Genomic DNA, 14,757 nt, shown 5'->3' on the forward strand with positions numbered 1-14,757 from the left:
CGCCAATCAGGCCTCCAAGGGGAGGGCATTCCACAGTCGGGGTGCCACAACAGAGAAAGCCCTCTTCCTTGTCCCATCATAGCGTATATGTTGCATTGGTGGGATGCGGAGAAGGGATCCTTCAACAGATCTGAGGTCTCGGGCAGGCTTATATAAGGAGAGGCGCTCTCTCTCAAGTATCGAGGTCCCAAGCTGTTTAGGGCTTTAAACGTCATTACCAACACCTTGAATTCCAACCGGATTCAAGGTGTTGGTAATTGGTTCCATTGCTGTACTTCTGTACATTTTTTCCTGATGTCCAGCCGGAATCTGGCTTCCTGTAACTTGAGCCCATTATTCTGTGTCCTGCATTCTAGGATGATCGAGAAGAGATCCTGGCCCTCCTCTGTGTGACAACCTTTCAAATATTTGAAGAGTGCTATCATGTCTCCCCTTAGTCTTCTTTTCTCCAGGCTTTCTCCATGCCCAGTTCTTTCAGTCTCTCCTCATAGGGCTCTGTTTCCAGACCTCTGATCATCCTTGTTACCCTTCTCTGAACCCCCTCCAGCTTGTCTGCATCCTTCTTGAAGTGTGGTGCATCTACACAATGGCATCTATGCAACATGTGCCCTCATAACATCCATCATCTCATAACATCCATTGACAGGTCTTACAAATTATATATATAATTAAAGTTTTATCAGGGTTACAGAAATCAAAAATAATACCAAACAAAAGGAGAAATTACTGAATGCTAAAAATAGTCACTATGTCCATGAGTTACTTTTTTTTAGCATGGGGATTCAAATGACTGATACGAAGTGGCATACTCCCATTGACTTCAATGAGACCCTGTTAGTTTGAGTGATCGTTGAATGACTTTCAGGCCCAGTAGCACCAGTCAAGCAGCTGCTGACAGCCCAGTGCCACCTCTTTGCAGTTTTTGTCCTGCTCTTCCAGCATTGCCTCCTCCTCCTCCTCTCCTCACCCTCTGGGTGCGAGATGATTCCACTCACCCACTGACCCATAGGCTGATAGTAGATGTTTGTAGAACAGAGGTGAGATGATCACAGAGACAGCCCCCGTTACAATGGAAGGGCAGTGGGGGGTGGAGAGATCCCAAGGACCCGTGCAAAGCCTGGAGCCAGCCCTGATGACTATTCTATATGTCGTGCAAGAAAAAAGCTCCCCAAATTCAAAGAATGGCCTTTTGCGTCCTTTCTGTAGTGCCTAATGCAGGCAGAGAAAATTTTGCCTACCTATAAGCTTATATTTCCATTGTCCTTTTAAAAATAAATAAGTAACCCAATTTTTTTAACTGCCTACTATATTTTATTTGGGGGAGGGGGGGAAAATAGTGCTACATAATTTTAAGCCAGGATGAAGAAATAAGTCTGAAATCCTTTGCTGGTGCCTTTAGGCCCTGTTTTAAACTCCCTAGAAACATCACCAGCCATATTTCGAAGCAGAATTAAAATAGGTGGAGTTTTGGTCCGATCAAACAGGGCATCTTCCTATGTTTGTATGCACACAGTTGGAAATAAGGTCCAAAACAGACCGTACTACCTGTCTAGCAGCTATGTCTTTTTTCACCCTTACTCTAGGGTAGATGCAGGGCCCCTAATCCAGACTTTTAAACTCTACTTACTCCCCACCCTATGTTAGGGTTCTTGATCTGGATCAGGATCCCTGAGCCTTCTCTAGAGTACTAAATAAATAAATATGTATCTGGTAGGCACACATTTAAAATAAGGTCTGTTTTTTGGCCCTACTTCACATTAAATCCATTGGAACTAACATCTGCGCAAACATGCACAGGATTGATTGTGCATCTGACTGGTTGTTTGGCTCACAACTCTTGCTTCGGTTTTAAGGCTACAATGCCACATGCCTTTGCATGTGTGTATTTCAGTTCCTTTTAACTCAGAGGGACCAAGGTGCGCATAATACCATTCCAGACTATAGCATAAGGGCCGAACTATATGTGACGTGAAGCGCATAGTGTGGTGTGCATCTTTCGTAGAAATGATAAATAGACGTTTGTGGGGGTCCCAATCATAACTGGGACACAGAAAGGAGGATTAATCTTTTCCTCCCCCCACTGTGATCCCCACTGAACATCACCCCTCCAAGTTGGTATTAGCAGTAGGGCAGCTAGGACTGGACCTGGGTACCAAAGTCCAGAGACCTGAAGTTCAGCCCCCCCCCCAAATGACCACCCAGAGAGAGTGGCAAGTGCAGAAGCAAACTTTATTTTATTCCTGTCGTGGTGATGGTGCTATGATTTAAGTGAACTTAAAAATGCATAACTGCACATGCTCAGAGTATTATTATTATTATTGTTGTTGTTGTTATTAGTTTGGGAAATAGTTTGGTTGTTGCTCTTCTGACATATCCTGAATGTAGGAGCAGTTTGAGCACATGGAATGATGGTTGGAGTGGGGGAAGAGTAATGTTAGCTGCATGCTTCACAACCGAAGTAAGGCACATGGCCATCTAACCACCTCCACCCCCATCAAACCATTAAGTCCAGGGTCTAAAATTACCTAGCTGCACTGGTGTCTATTAGTGATGCCAACTGGAGCTTCTTTACAGTGCCAAATAGCTGTTTGTGTGTGGTGGGGGCGGGGAGATTTTTGTCAGGACCATAGTGTTGGAGGAAATGGTTGAACTCTGCTTCCCCTATGAAATGATCCCAATCCTGGTTGGGTCCTGCAGCTGCTGCTATTTATAGTTTTTAAAAGATACCCACAATGCTAAATCACATGCTTAATGTCCTGTGTCATTTGGATCTAAGGGCTATAATGCCAAGTCCCTACTAGGACTGTTCACACAACCTTCTTCACACACTGGCCTGATTCACACATAATGATGACCCAGTGTATGGGTTACATATGGGATTTCATTGAATCATCAGTTGTCATTATGTGCGAACCCTACACATTAGTTTAAATATGGCTTGTCAACCATGAACAACCCAGGAAGAGAATCCATGGTTTGTTGCTGGGTTGTGAACTCTGGATTGTTTGTGGTTAACAATCCATAGTTAAGCCGTAGTGTAGGGTTTGTATGTTGTGACAACCCGTGATTCAACAGCAACCCATACTCAACCCATAATCTGTCTTGCTGTTATGTGAGAACCAGTGCCTGAAAGCATGTGTCAGGGTGTGTGGGGGCCCACGTTGACCAGCTTTGTCTACTTGCCACCCATGCATGTGCTGGCTACACCTCTTGCCATTGTGCGCATCCCAAGGAACCTACACTCATACCAATGTACACATACAGGGCTCCTCAGTTAGGGATGGGCGAATAATCAATTTCAAAACTTCTCAAGGCTCTCCTTTTCCCACCCCGATACTCATTTTGCTTTGTCCTCCTGTGCAAATGCAACTGGGTGGGTTTTGTTTTTGTTTTTCAAACCGGAAAGTCTGCACTTTCAAACAGGAGAAATGCACCCTTTTCGAAGCGTGCTGACAAATGCATACTTTCCCCTGTTGACTAAAGTGTGAAAACAGTCCTTTTCGGGAAATGCTCAATTCAAAGTGCATATTTTTCAAAAAGACTGCATTTTGCAAATGCGAAGACAGGCTCGAGAATGTACGAGCTTTTTCCGAAAGTTGGGATTGGATTCACGCTTGCATTCAAGGTTGCAAGCAGCCTATTTTTCCAGCGTCAATGAAATTCTCATGCATCCCTAACTCTCATGCAAGATGGTTTCCTGATTGGCTGGGCTCCCCGCTTCACACAGAAGACCCCTATGCGAATTGGTCAGTATATGTGGAGGGACCCTTCACATGGCTGCCAATGTGATGCTGGAGCTTCTTGAGCCTCGCATTGTCATTGGAGTGGGTGTCGCTGGCATGACCCTACAACTCTCAAGTGTGCTTTCAGTGCATAAGGGTGTGCGTATATGTGTGAAATCTCCCGCTCCCCTGGTGAAGCCTAGAGACAATACCACCACAGTGGTTTCATTTATAATATACACAAATTATGGATGTTACCATGTATTTAAAGATGTATTATATATAAATATATGTAGCTATATTGTGTCTTGAACTTTCCGGAATTGTTAAAATGTCTGCTTAGCATCACTTGCATTTGTTGACTGGGAAAATAAAAGGAAAAAACGTGCTGGGAAAATTAAGGAAAAACATGTGAAAAAACCAAGGCCTCTGCAGAAATAACATAAAAGGAAAAAAAAATTTTCGTTAGAAACTTTATTTTAGTGATGTTACTAAACTGGAGGGAGAGAGAGAGGGAGAGAGAGAGAGAGAGAGAGAGAGATTGTTGGGTGTGTGTTTTCGTGTAATTAATCATCTCCTTCCATGTGGAGAAGCACAGGATATTATGGAAATGATAAATTTGCCTTAATTAAAGGAGGGGGTGTAAAATGACGCTGTGGCTAGGTTCACACAATGCACTATCCCACCAAGTGCAGGTTGCTGTCAAACCCAAGATTATTGTGTTGTCTGACTGCAGCGCTTTGTCCTCAGGGTGGCTTGCGAACCATGCAGTGTGGTTTGTTAACCACCCTGACTAACCCAACAACAAACCATGGGGTCTCAAGGTGGCATGTCAGAGAAAAATAAACCACACTGCATGGTTAGCAAGCTACCCTATGGCTTGTTAACAACACAATAGATAACACATGGTTCAACAACAACCCACACGGGGTAGGTTAGCGTGTTGTGTGAGCCCAGCCATTTTGTTCATTGGTGGGTATAGTCAATGATGGACAGAAGTTGTTAGCATGACTGGTAGCATCTTCAGAAGCTCACAATTGACTTAACAGCCTGATACCACTGATAAGAGCTTCATTATTTCAACTGAAGGCTTTTTGCACGGTCTGAATATGACTGCCACTTAGATCAGATCTATGTAGTAGGAGATAGGCAGCTAATGCTGAAATGATATTTTCAGCTGTTTTCTCTCCAGCCATCTGTAGGGGTTAGGGGTGAAACAGAACTCCCCGAAAGATGGGAGGCTGGCAAACTTCTCTGATTTGGGGGAGGGATTGGCTTACCTTGACTGAGCCAGAACATTCCAATCTGGCTGTCCCCAGCAGGAAATTCAGCTAGGTCAGGAGGAAAAGCAGAAGTCCTCGGCCATCTCATTCAACTTGGATGAGCCAACCCCACCCCCATTAGAACTTCATAGAAAGTCAATTGCCCCCCACCCCAAAAGCAGCAGAAATGCTTCCCCATCTTTCATGGGGATAAATTGTCTCCCAAAATTTGGTTCACCATTACTACAAATTGATTGATTCCCTTCTTCTCTGCCAATAGCCAAAGAAGGGCATGCAAGAGTCTAGCCAGTTGAGGGAGAGTGCCATAGTCTAAGTCCCACTCCATGCATTTGATATGGTAACTAGTGTTAGATTTGGACTATGGCAATTTGGGTTCAAGTCTGTGCCCAACTCAGACACGATGCTCACTGTGAAGCTTTGAGCTGGCACCATCTCTCAGCCTAAGTTGACCTCCCAGAATTCATGTGAGGCTAAATGGGGAGGGGAGGGACCATGAGATTGTTGGAATGAAGTACAAACAAGGCATCTGGATAGCTAGATATCTGGGCCAGGAACTGCCTTGTCACACTCCACCATGCTGAAGTTGCTTTTGAGCTGGGCACACAACACAAAACCCAATCACTATTTATGACAAGAGTGGAAGATGTGGAGCTCCTTCAGATGCAGCTCCTATCAGCTATAGTCAGAGTAGCCAATGGTTTGGGATGATGTGAGTTATAGTTCAACAACATCTAGTGGGCCTTATATTCCTCATCCCTGATTTCTGCGATCCAGCTCCATTTTCAGAGATGAGAGAGAGAGAAGTCATATGAATAAGGGGCCCCATGAAATAAGGTGTTGGCTTTGGAGCATCTGCTTGACCAGTGACTTTATCTGCATGGTGAATGGGAAGGACATCAGCACACCTCCTCCACCTGCCCCCTTCACCCACAGCTTCCTGCTCCAAGGCTACTGTCAGTCTGATCCAGGTACAAAGATCCATGTACCTAAAAATGACTTGCTGGACAGAGTACCATAGGTATAACCTGGATGCACATTCAGAGGCATATCTCAGTGAGGGAACAGTCCATTTCCTGTGGTGTGGTGCTTTTTTAAAAAAAGCATATCCCCATTCCTGTGCAACAAGTTACGCACTAACATTTTACTGACATTTTACTAGAGTTGGATTGGGGCCCTCTATCATAAGAACAGAAGAAGAGCCCTGCTGGATCAGACCAAGGGTCCGTCTAGTCCAGCACTCTGTTCACACAGTGGTCAACCAGCTGTTGACCAGGAACTCACAAGCAGGACACAGGTGCAACAGCGCCCTCCCACCCAAGTTCCCCAGCAACTGATGTACAGTATATAAACTTACTGCCTTTGTATATGATGGAAGATCATATATATCTCCCAACTTTCTGTGCCACGAAGTGGGGCTCCTAAGGCAGATAACAGACACAATTCAAGACGTCATAATACATTTAGGGATATTCTTTTATTTTTCACCTAAGATATAGTGTGTGTGTGTGTGTGTGTGTGTGTGTGTGTGTGTGTGTGTGAGAGAGAGAGAGAGAGAGAGAGAGAGAGAGAGAGAGAGAGAGAGAGAGAGAGAGAGAGAGTTGTCTACCAATTAACTATTTCACATTGATTTATCATTTGGCTTTTTAAACTAGGGCCCCACCCAATCCTCTGCTTCTCCAACATGTGCTGTTCCCATATACAAAACTGCACCACTGGGTGGCTTTGGCCCAGTCACCATCTTTCAACATAAAGGGCTTCACAGGGCTGTTCTGAAGTTAAATTAGGAAATAAGAAATCATGTCCTTTAGGCTGGATTTTAAGCAGAAGTGGAATGGAGGGGGAAGCTGGCTTGATATTAAAGCCATACATTCTGCATCAGTCAAAGGAAGAGAAGGCGTTGGCTCTTGTAGGTGCTGTGCAGGTATCAGGAATGCTTAGACCAAGAAACAAACACAATTCCCCATTGCTGAGAATATAAAACAATAATAAAATAAAACAAAGAATCTTGTGGCACCTTCAAGGTTAATACATTTATTATGGCATAGTCTTTCGTGGATACTGTCCGCGTCATGAAAGCTTATCCCAGAATAGATTTGTTAGTCTTGAAGGTGCCACAAGACTCTGTGTTGCTTTTGCTGCAAAAACTTACAGAACTACCCCTCTACACTTACTTATATTGGTCTCCATCGCCAACAGGCTCCTGTTAGAAACAGAAGAGAGAAATCTCAGTTTTTACATTAGAGCCTCCAGAGCAGTGGAAGGCATCTTGGTGCCTACCAGATGTTTTAGACTGCAATGCCCATTAACCTCAACCAGCATGGCCAATGGTCGGGGAGGTAATAAATCCTGTGGAGGGCACTGAGTCACCTGACTCTGTTTGAGATTCACTGCCAGTCAGAGTCAACAGTACTGGGCAAGACAGACCAATGACTTGACTATAAAATGACCCCACTGTCTTGCTTTGTTAAAAAGACACGATCTATTGCCTCGGGATTGGGTGGGTTCTCCTTCATTGAAGGTATTTAAGCAGAGGCTGGGTGGCCATCTGTCAGGGATGCTGTTGTTGCACCCAGCAGTGCAGAGTCTGCACTGAGCAGGGAGGGGTGAACTAGATGATCTCTGAGACCCATCCAGCTCCATGATTCTACATTATAAATAGGGCTGTGCATGGTCCCCCCAATCTGCTTCGGATCTCGATTCAGACCTTCCGAATCGGGCCCGATCCAGTTCAGGTCGATTTGGACCTCCCCCAAACAGCTTTGGATTTGGAATTCGGAGGTCCGAAACACCCCGATCTGCTTTGGATTTGGAATTTGAATCTGAAGCGGTGCACAGCCTTAGTTATAAATGAAATAAACAGATACAGTTTTGTTAGCTGTAGCACCAAGCTCCTAGTCCTTCAGACCTTAAATCGTTGGTGCTTGGACTTTTGGAGTACCCTTTCTGCATCAAGTCATCTGCCAAGGAGTCTTGGGCATTATACGGACTTACCATACATTGCAGAAACATCTGGGGCATGGTGCAGAGCTGATCCATATGGAGCACTAGCAGGCCTGTTGCATCTCCTTGTGCTCTTGCATGGATGGAGAGAACACTGTAGAACATGCCATGCGTTGCAAGCAAGCATCAGTGGTAGCAGACAAGTTGTCCCAGGGATCTCATCAGGGAAGCCCTGATAAGTTTTCAAGGAAACCCATGGTTCCTCAATAGATGGTTTGAAAACCTTTGTCATACATCCTGAGTTTCCAATATGGTGTCAGTGGGCACTACTGTACCACTGGACACTTCTCTTGGTGTCCCCTAGCCCTTCCTGATCTTTATTTTATTTCTTAAGGGATTTTTTGTTGGCTTGTTGCAAAGTAGAGTGCTGCCATGCAGCATCTTCTTTATTTGGGTTCAAAAGAGTGTTTTTGTGTTTTGGAACTCAGACTCCACCTCTGCCTTATACTTAGATTCTTGGCCAAGTTACTTTTCTTTAAATCTCATTCTTCTGGGAAATGAGTTTTCTGTCACCACCCATGCCCATGATGGGATCCATTTTATGTATGGGCAAGGTGCCCCCATGGAATCCATTCTATGAGTGGGCAAGGTGCCCCCATGGAATCCATTTTGTGAGAGTGCCCATGACACCCTCTCAAAAGTCCAAATGCACTCACTGACTCAAAAGGGCATCCGTAGCATGAAGTGTTTGTCCTTGTTTGGCCTTATCCTGTGTTTCAATCTTTATGCCCATCTAAATCCAGTGTGATTTTCACTGGTTTGAAGGAGTGTCGAGAGACACTCCTTCCTAGTGTGTAGCTGAGCAAAAACCAGCGGGCCCATTGCAAGGCCTTAGAGTGAACGATTCTGAAGATAAACTATCAGCATCACAGAACAGCTTCTGTGTGGTTCGGTTTCAAGCAGGGCACCTCGAGAGACAAGCGCAGCTGCCTGAAGAGGGCCTTTTGTGCGGACATAGGAGCTGAGCCGATAACTATCTTAGGAGTCCATTTTCTTATACAGTGAAGCAAAAGCTAGTAACGTATAATACAATATGTGTGGCATAGCACTGCGATCGCTTCTGTGTTGACATTGTTCTGAACTGTACCTGTTTACCTGACAACAAAAGCTAAAATATGCTGTATACTATGTAAAATGTATTGATTACAAAATTTGTTCGGAGTTCAGTGATTCCTTCTCCTACCCGCATAATTTTGGAAGTTGTGCCAGTGTCTGTGTAAGTTTTCATGTCTGTGTGTGTTTGTGTGTGTGCGTGTGCGTGTGCGTGTGCGTGTGTGTGTATGTATGTGTGCAGGGGCGTGGGTAGTGTACGTTGTACAATATATGAAAATTAGCAACTTAATCCTAAATGAAAAGGGTAGTTGTCTTATCTTTCTTAAATGCTGGATCTGCTTAATTTTGTGCAATCTTGAAGTTTCATGTGTGGTTGAGGATTTGTGTATTTGGGCTGAGATCCAATGAGCTCTTTAAAAGTAACTCCATCGATTACATGGAATTCTCAATATGGCCCCTTGGATCTCAGCCTTAGGGTTTGATGGTTTTCCTTCTTCGTATGCAAGTTTTTATTTAAAAAATGAAAATGAATGTGGCTTTAAAAATAATATTAATAAAAAATCGATCTACAACCACAGATTTGAAATGGAATAATGTAGTTGTAGGTTTCATGGCGATGAAATTAGATGTTCATCACAGAATTTGGAACTCATCATCAATGCGTGTTGCACTGTTGGGTTGGTTTCAAACCCGGGAAGGAGGGCAGAGGAATGCTGTCATATTTGTAACCCACATCTGATGAAAGAAGTCCTAGTTTTATTCCTGAAACCTGGATTTTGAACCTAGAAGGAATGGAGGGCTACAATTTGTTTTAAATAAATAAATAAATAAAACATTTTGCTAGATTCTGTGATTGTTCTTGAATGTTCAGAACAGATTCCAATTATTATCGGTATAGAGGAATTAATCCAATGTCAAATTCCAATGAAAATTCATTTCAGCACTAAAGTATGGCCAATTTACACAGCCTCTCTAAGGCTGCAATCCTATGAGCACTTTCCTGGGGCTAAGGTCCACTTAACTCGATGGGACATACTTCTGAGCAGACATGAATAGGTTTGCACGATAAATGACTCAGAGGACCTATGGATTGAATACAGTCCTATTATGAAATTCAGTCTGAAATTCAGTTGAAGGTAAGGGCCTATTTTACACACTCCAGCTTTTTTATTGAGGCCACCTTAAATCTCTTTTGGTGGATGTCTTTATCACCTGGCACGTTGCTTGTGTGGAGCCATTCATGGAATGTGTGGAGGGAGACAATCGTCTCCCCAGCCATATAACCAATAAATAAGAACTCTGAGATGCTGCGTAACCTACCATACTTTTGATCAGCTAACAATGACCCTGGTTGCTGAAATGAGGTTGTTTTGTACTTACAGGCACCCACCTTAGGCTATCAAATTAGGGAAGCTGTGCTGTGCAATGCACTGGCTGTGTTGCCGTTTCTATCAGCCCAGCTCCATTCTAGGTCCAAATTGCCCATTGAAAGAAACACAATGCAGCGAGGGCTACTGAACTGAAGTGGCTTTTGTGCCACATTGCAACTGTGTTTGCTTTGATCAGTATGACAGTGGCCTTACGGGATTGCAGAGTCCACAAATGGTGCCTAAAGCTTCATTGATTGCCACTGAGAACATTGGTTCTAGACAGGTTAAAAATGGTTGTGGCTAAGGCTTTGGGAGCAAGTGCCACTGGGCCGTGCTTCTGAGTAGATATGAATAGAATCAGGCAATGTGCCCCGTTGAAAGCAACGGAACAAGTCCGTTGCATGTCCAGTGGCTAATTTATTGCTTTCAGTGGGATGTTGAATGTAAATAACCAATTGTATTGGGGCCATATAATCATCATTCAAAAACAAGCAAGGGAATCCCGGTGAGTTTTTCTATACGCCAGCATTAATTCCTATACTATCCGATTATACTGGCTCTGAATTACTGTCATTGGATGCTATGGCCCTCCTTATTCTCCGGGAAAGCACACCCTGAAGGTGGGCCCTAAGAGCTCCTGACTTCTGCTAATGCATCAGAGTGATTTGATAGTTTTGGGGTGAGTGGAAATTGTGGATGTGTTAAATCAGCTCAGATTGCAATGTACCAAAGGTTCACAGGCTTGCACCTTTTTCTCTCTCTCTCTTTCTTTTAGGATCTGGGTACTTTAATAAATGTTGCATTAAAAATAAACAAAATAAACAAAATGCCTACAGTTCCGTAAAGCAAATGTGTATTTTTATTACGAGAATGTGTATTTAATGTAAAAACAAACAAACAAATGTTTCTTTGTATTTAGTGAAATGTCGAATAAAGCCCTGATACCCAATCACCGTTTTTTGATGATTTTGTCCAATCCATGTGTACAACAAGGTCCCAAAATAAGGTGGTTTCATGCACAGTGCCCTTCAGTTTACCGTCCTGAAACCTGCTTAATACAGATAGCTGCTTGAATGGAAGAAGTGCTTTCTAAACAGAAGAAGATGCTTGCAGCACAGTGGTGCAGGCAGTGTGTTTTTCTGCCAGGGATCATGGGTCTTGAACTATACTCTCCATTTTCATTGAGGTGGGTGAGGACAGATGATGCCAATGTCATTAATGTCTATTCGCTACCGGGCCAGGTTTAAGGTTCTTGTACTTGTGTACAAAGCCCTAAACAACTTGGGACCAGGATACCTGAGAGAGCGCCTTCTCCCTTACCAACCTGCCCAGTCACTGAGGTCATCCGAGGGCCTGCTCCTGGTGGTTCCATAAAGACCCATCTTCCGATTGGAATCCACCAGAGCCTTCAGCACGGTGGGGCCCCCTCCTGTGGAATTCCCTGCCTCTGGAGTTCAGGCAGGCGCCAACTTTGTATCCGTTTCGGCGCCTCCTGAAAACATCGTCGTTCCAGGAAGCCTTCCCTTGATGACCAGCACGGTTTTCATTTTGCTTCTTTTAAAAATCTATTTTAAAGTGCTTTATTCTGTTTTTATTGTATTTCATCTTGTACATTGCTCCAAAATTTTGAATGGGCAGCGGTATCTAAATATTGTAAATAAATAAATAAGCAGCAGTTTCCTCAGATTACAAAGGAAGATAACTTCTTCTATGTTCAAAAGAACATCCACTGCCTGCTACCTTGCCCTGGTTCCTGCGGTAAACATTTTCACTTAGGGGGCTAGGATGGAGGCGCTGATAGGTGTTCATGAGCAGAACCGAGGTAGACAGTCTGCTTGAGGTGGGCTGTGCTGCCTGACCCGATTTGGCATGCAGAATTTGACCTAGCCAGTCACTTACGCATCACCAAAAAAAGAGGACAAAATATGATACAGATTTCCACATATGAATTTATATGTATACATGCACATTTGGAGAGAATTATTGCGACTTACATACAATGCATCTCACCATAGTGACCAGGAGCCTTTCTACATGACGCTTTTATTGTGTGCTCGTGAGTGCTCACTCATGGTAGTATGCAGGTCCTTTACACGACACCGTCATTATCCAGGGCCTCTCCCATGTTTTGCCACCATTATTATGGGCTTTCCCCCCCCTTAACAGAGAAAGTCTGGTATTATTTAGAAATAATGGAATGAGGGTCTCATGTAATTGTGCAATTCTGCTGTACCACAGCACCATCTAGTGGTTGAATAATGAAACCTATAGAAAGGCAGAGAAAGAAAACCCCCATTAAAAAAGCATGTGTAAAGGAGCCAATCTTAATCCTGCAAAGAATCTGGAAGCAGAAGCCTTGGTAAGGATGTGGAATAAAAACCTCATGTAGAAATGCCCCAGGTGGCCTGTGTGACTGCTTGGTTTGCTGTCCAGGCAGTAACTGTTGACAGATTTTAAGCCCCCTGCTCTCCCTTAGGTTTACGTTCTGACTTGGGATGAACTGCCCTTGAAATAGAGGATGCCTTCCAACAAAGGACTGTCCTCTGTAATGTTGGCCACCCTAATTTGAACAGGAATACTGCTCATCTATATGAGCATCACTGCTTGCTTTCTCAAAAACATCCCTACGTTGAGCTATGAGCCTTTCACTCAGCACAAACATCACTTTTTCAGGCTGGGCCAAGCTTTGAGAAACTGGTTCTGCAGGTTCTCAGTGCAGGTCACTTTAAGCCAGGGCCCCGTCTACATGGGGACGCTTTCCAACACAATGCAGTTGAAAACCACACTTTCCTCCATTCAGATTTGCTCCTGTGGCACATGCAGCCAATTACAGCAGCTTTTACGTGAGGAAAAAGAACCCACTTTCATGCGGCAGGTGGCATAAGAAACTATTTATTTATTTATTTATTTATTTTATTACATTTCTATGCCACCCAATAGCCGGAGCTCTCTGGGCGGTTCACAAAAATTAAAAATATTCAAAGTATAAAACAACAGTATAAAACCATAATATAAAATACAATATAAAAGCTCAACCAGATAAAAACAGCAGCAATGCAAAATTACAAATTTAAAACACCACGTTAAAATGTATTTATAGACTGTTAAAATACTGGGAGAATAAAAAGGTCTTCACCTGGAGTCTAAAAGCATATAATGTAGGTGCCAAGCGAACCTCCTTAGGGAGCTCATTCCACAGCCAGGGTGCCACAGCAGAGAAGGCCCTCCTCCTGGTAGCCACCTGCCTCATTTCCTTTGGCAGGGGCTCATGGAGAAGGACCCCTGAGGATCTACATAATGAACTACATTCATTATGGCATATGTGGATGGGGTCTTGTGACATCAACAAGTCCTTAAACCTATGTGCAGGTCTGCTGCGGTGAATAAGCGGAGACTGAAAACAGAAGGCATCAACACACGTCCTTCTTTAAAGTAGGGTGACCCTATGAAAAGGAGGACAGGTCTCCTGTATTTTTAACAGTTGTGTAGAAAAGGGAATTTCAGCAGGTGTCATTTGTATGCAGGCAGCACCTGGCGAAATTCCCTGGTGAAATTCCCTCTTAAAGCTGCAGGAGCCCTGCCCTCTTTTGCATCTGGTCATGCTAGGCAGGGCTCCTGCAGCTCTAACTGTTGTGACAAAGAGGGAATCTCACCAGGTGCTGCATGCATACAAAGGACACTGGCTGAAATTCCCTTGTCTATGCATACAGGAGCCCTGTCCTCCTTTCCATAGGGTCACCCTATTTAAAGTCATTAAAGTTTCGCACAGTTCCACTGCAGCAGATAAGGGGAGATTGAAAACAAAAGCCCATGAAGTCCTCAATTCCACCTACTTCTCTCTCCCTTCCCATGCTAAGTGCAATTGAAGAAAAAGTGGTTTATTTCTGAAAAGACACGTTTATCCAGGCTGTTTTCAGGGAGCTGTTCCTTCAGTTTCATTAATCTTATGCGACACAGCGTACCTGTTCAAAACGAAAAATTTTTTAAAAATCCCAAAAGCAATGTGCTGACGTTCTCAGGAGTAAGGCTCATTTGGGTGAAAACAAAAGGTGATCCGCAGAGGGTGAAGCCAACTCCTTTCCTCAGGTCCACCCCTGGCTGATGCAACTTTCCCAGAGCTGCTCACTCACACTCTCTCACTCTCTCACACACACATAGAGAGAGAGCCACCTTCACTGCCACTGCCAAAGCCAGTATCATAAGTTGAGGTCACACAGACCCCCAACCTGCACTGAAGCCGTCACAATGGGAAAATCCATCACAAAACGACTTCACAAAAATGTGGGTTTTGCAGCAAGAAAACCCACAGTTGTTGCAGAGAGGGGGGGG

The sequence above is a fragment of the Elgaria multicarinata genome, chromosome 6, assembly GCF_023053635.1.
Source record: "Elgaria multicarinata webbii isolate HBS135686 ecotype San Diego chromosome 6, rElgMul1.1.pri, whole genome shotgun sequence".
NCBI classification, from domain to species: Eukaryota; Metazoa; Chordata; class Lepidosauria; order Squamata; family Anguidae; genus Elgaria; species Elgaria multicarinata.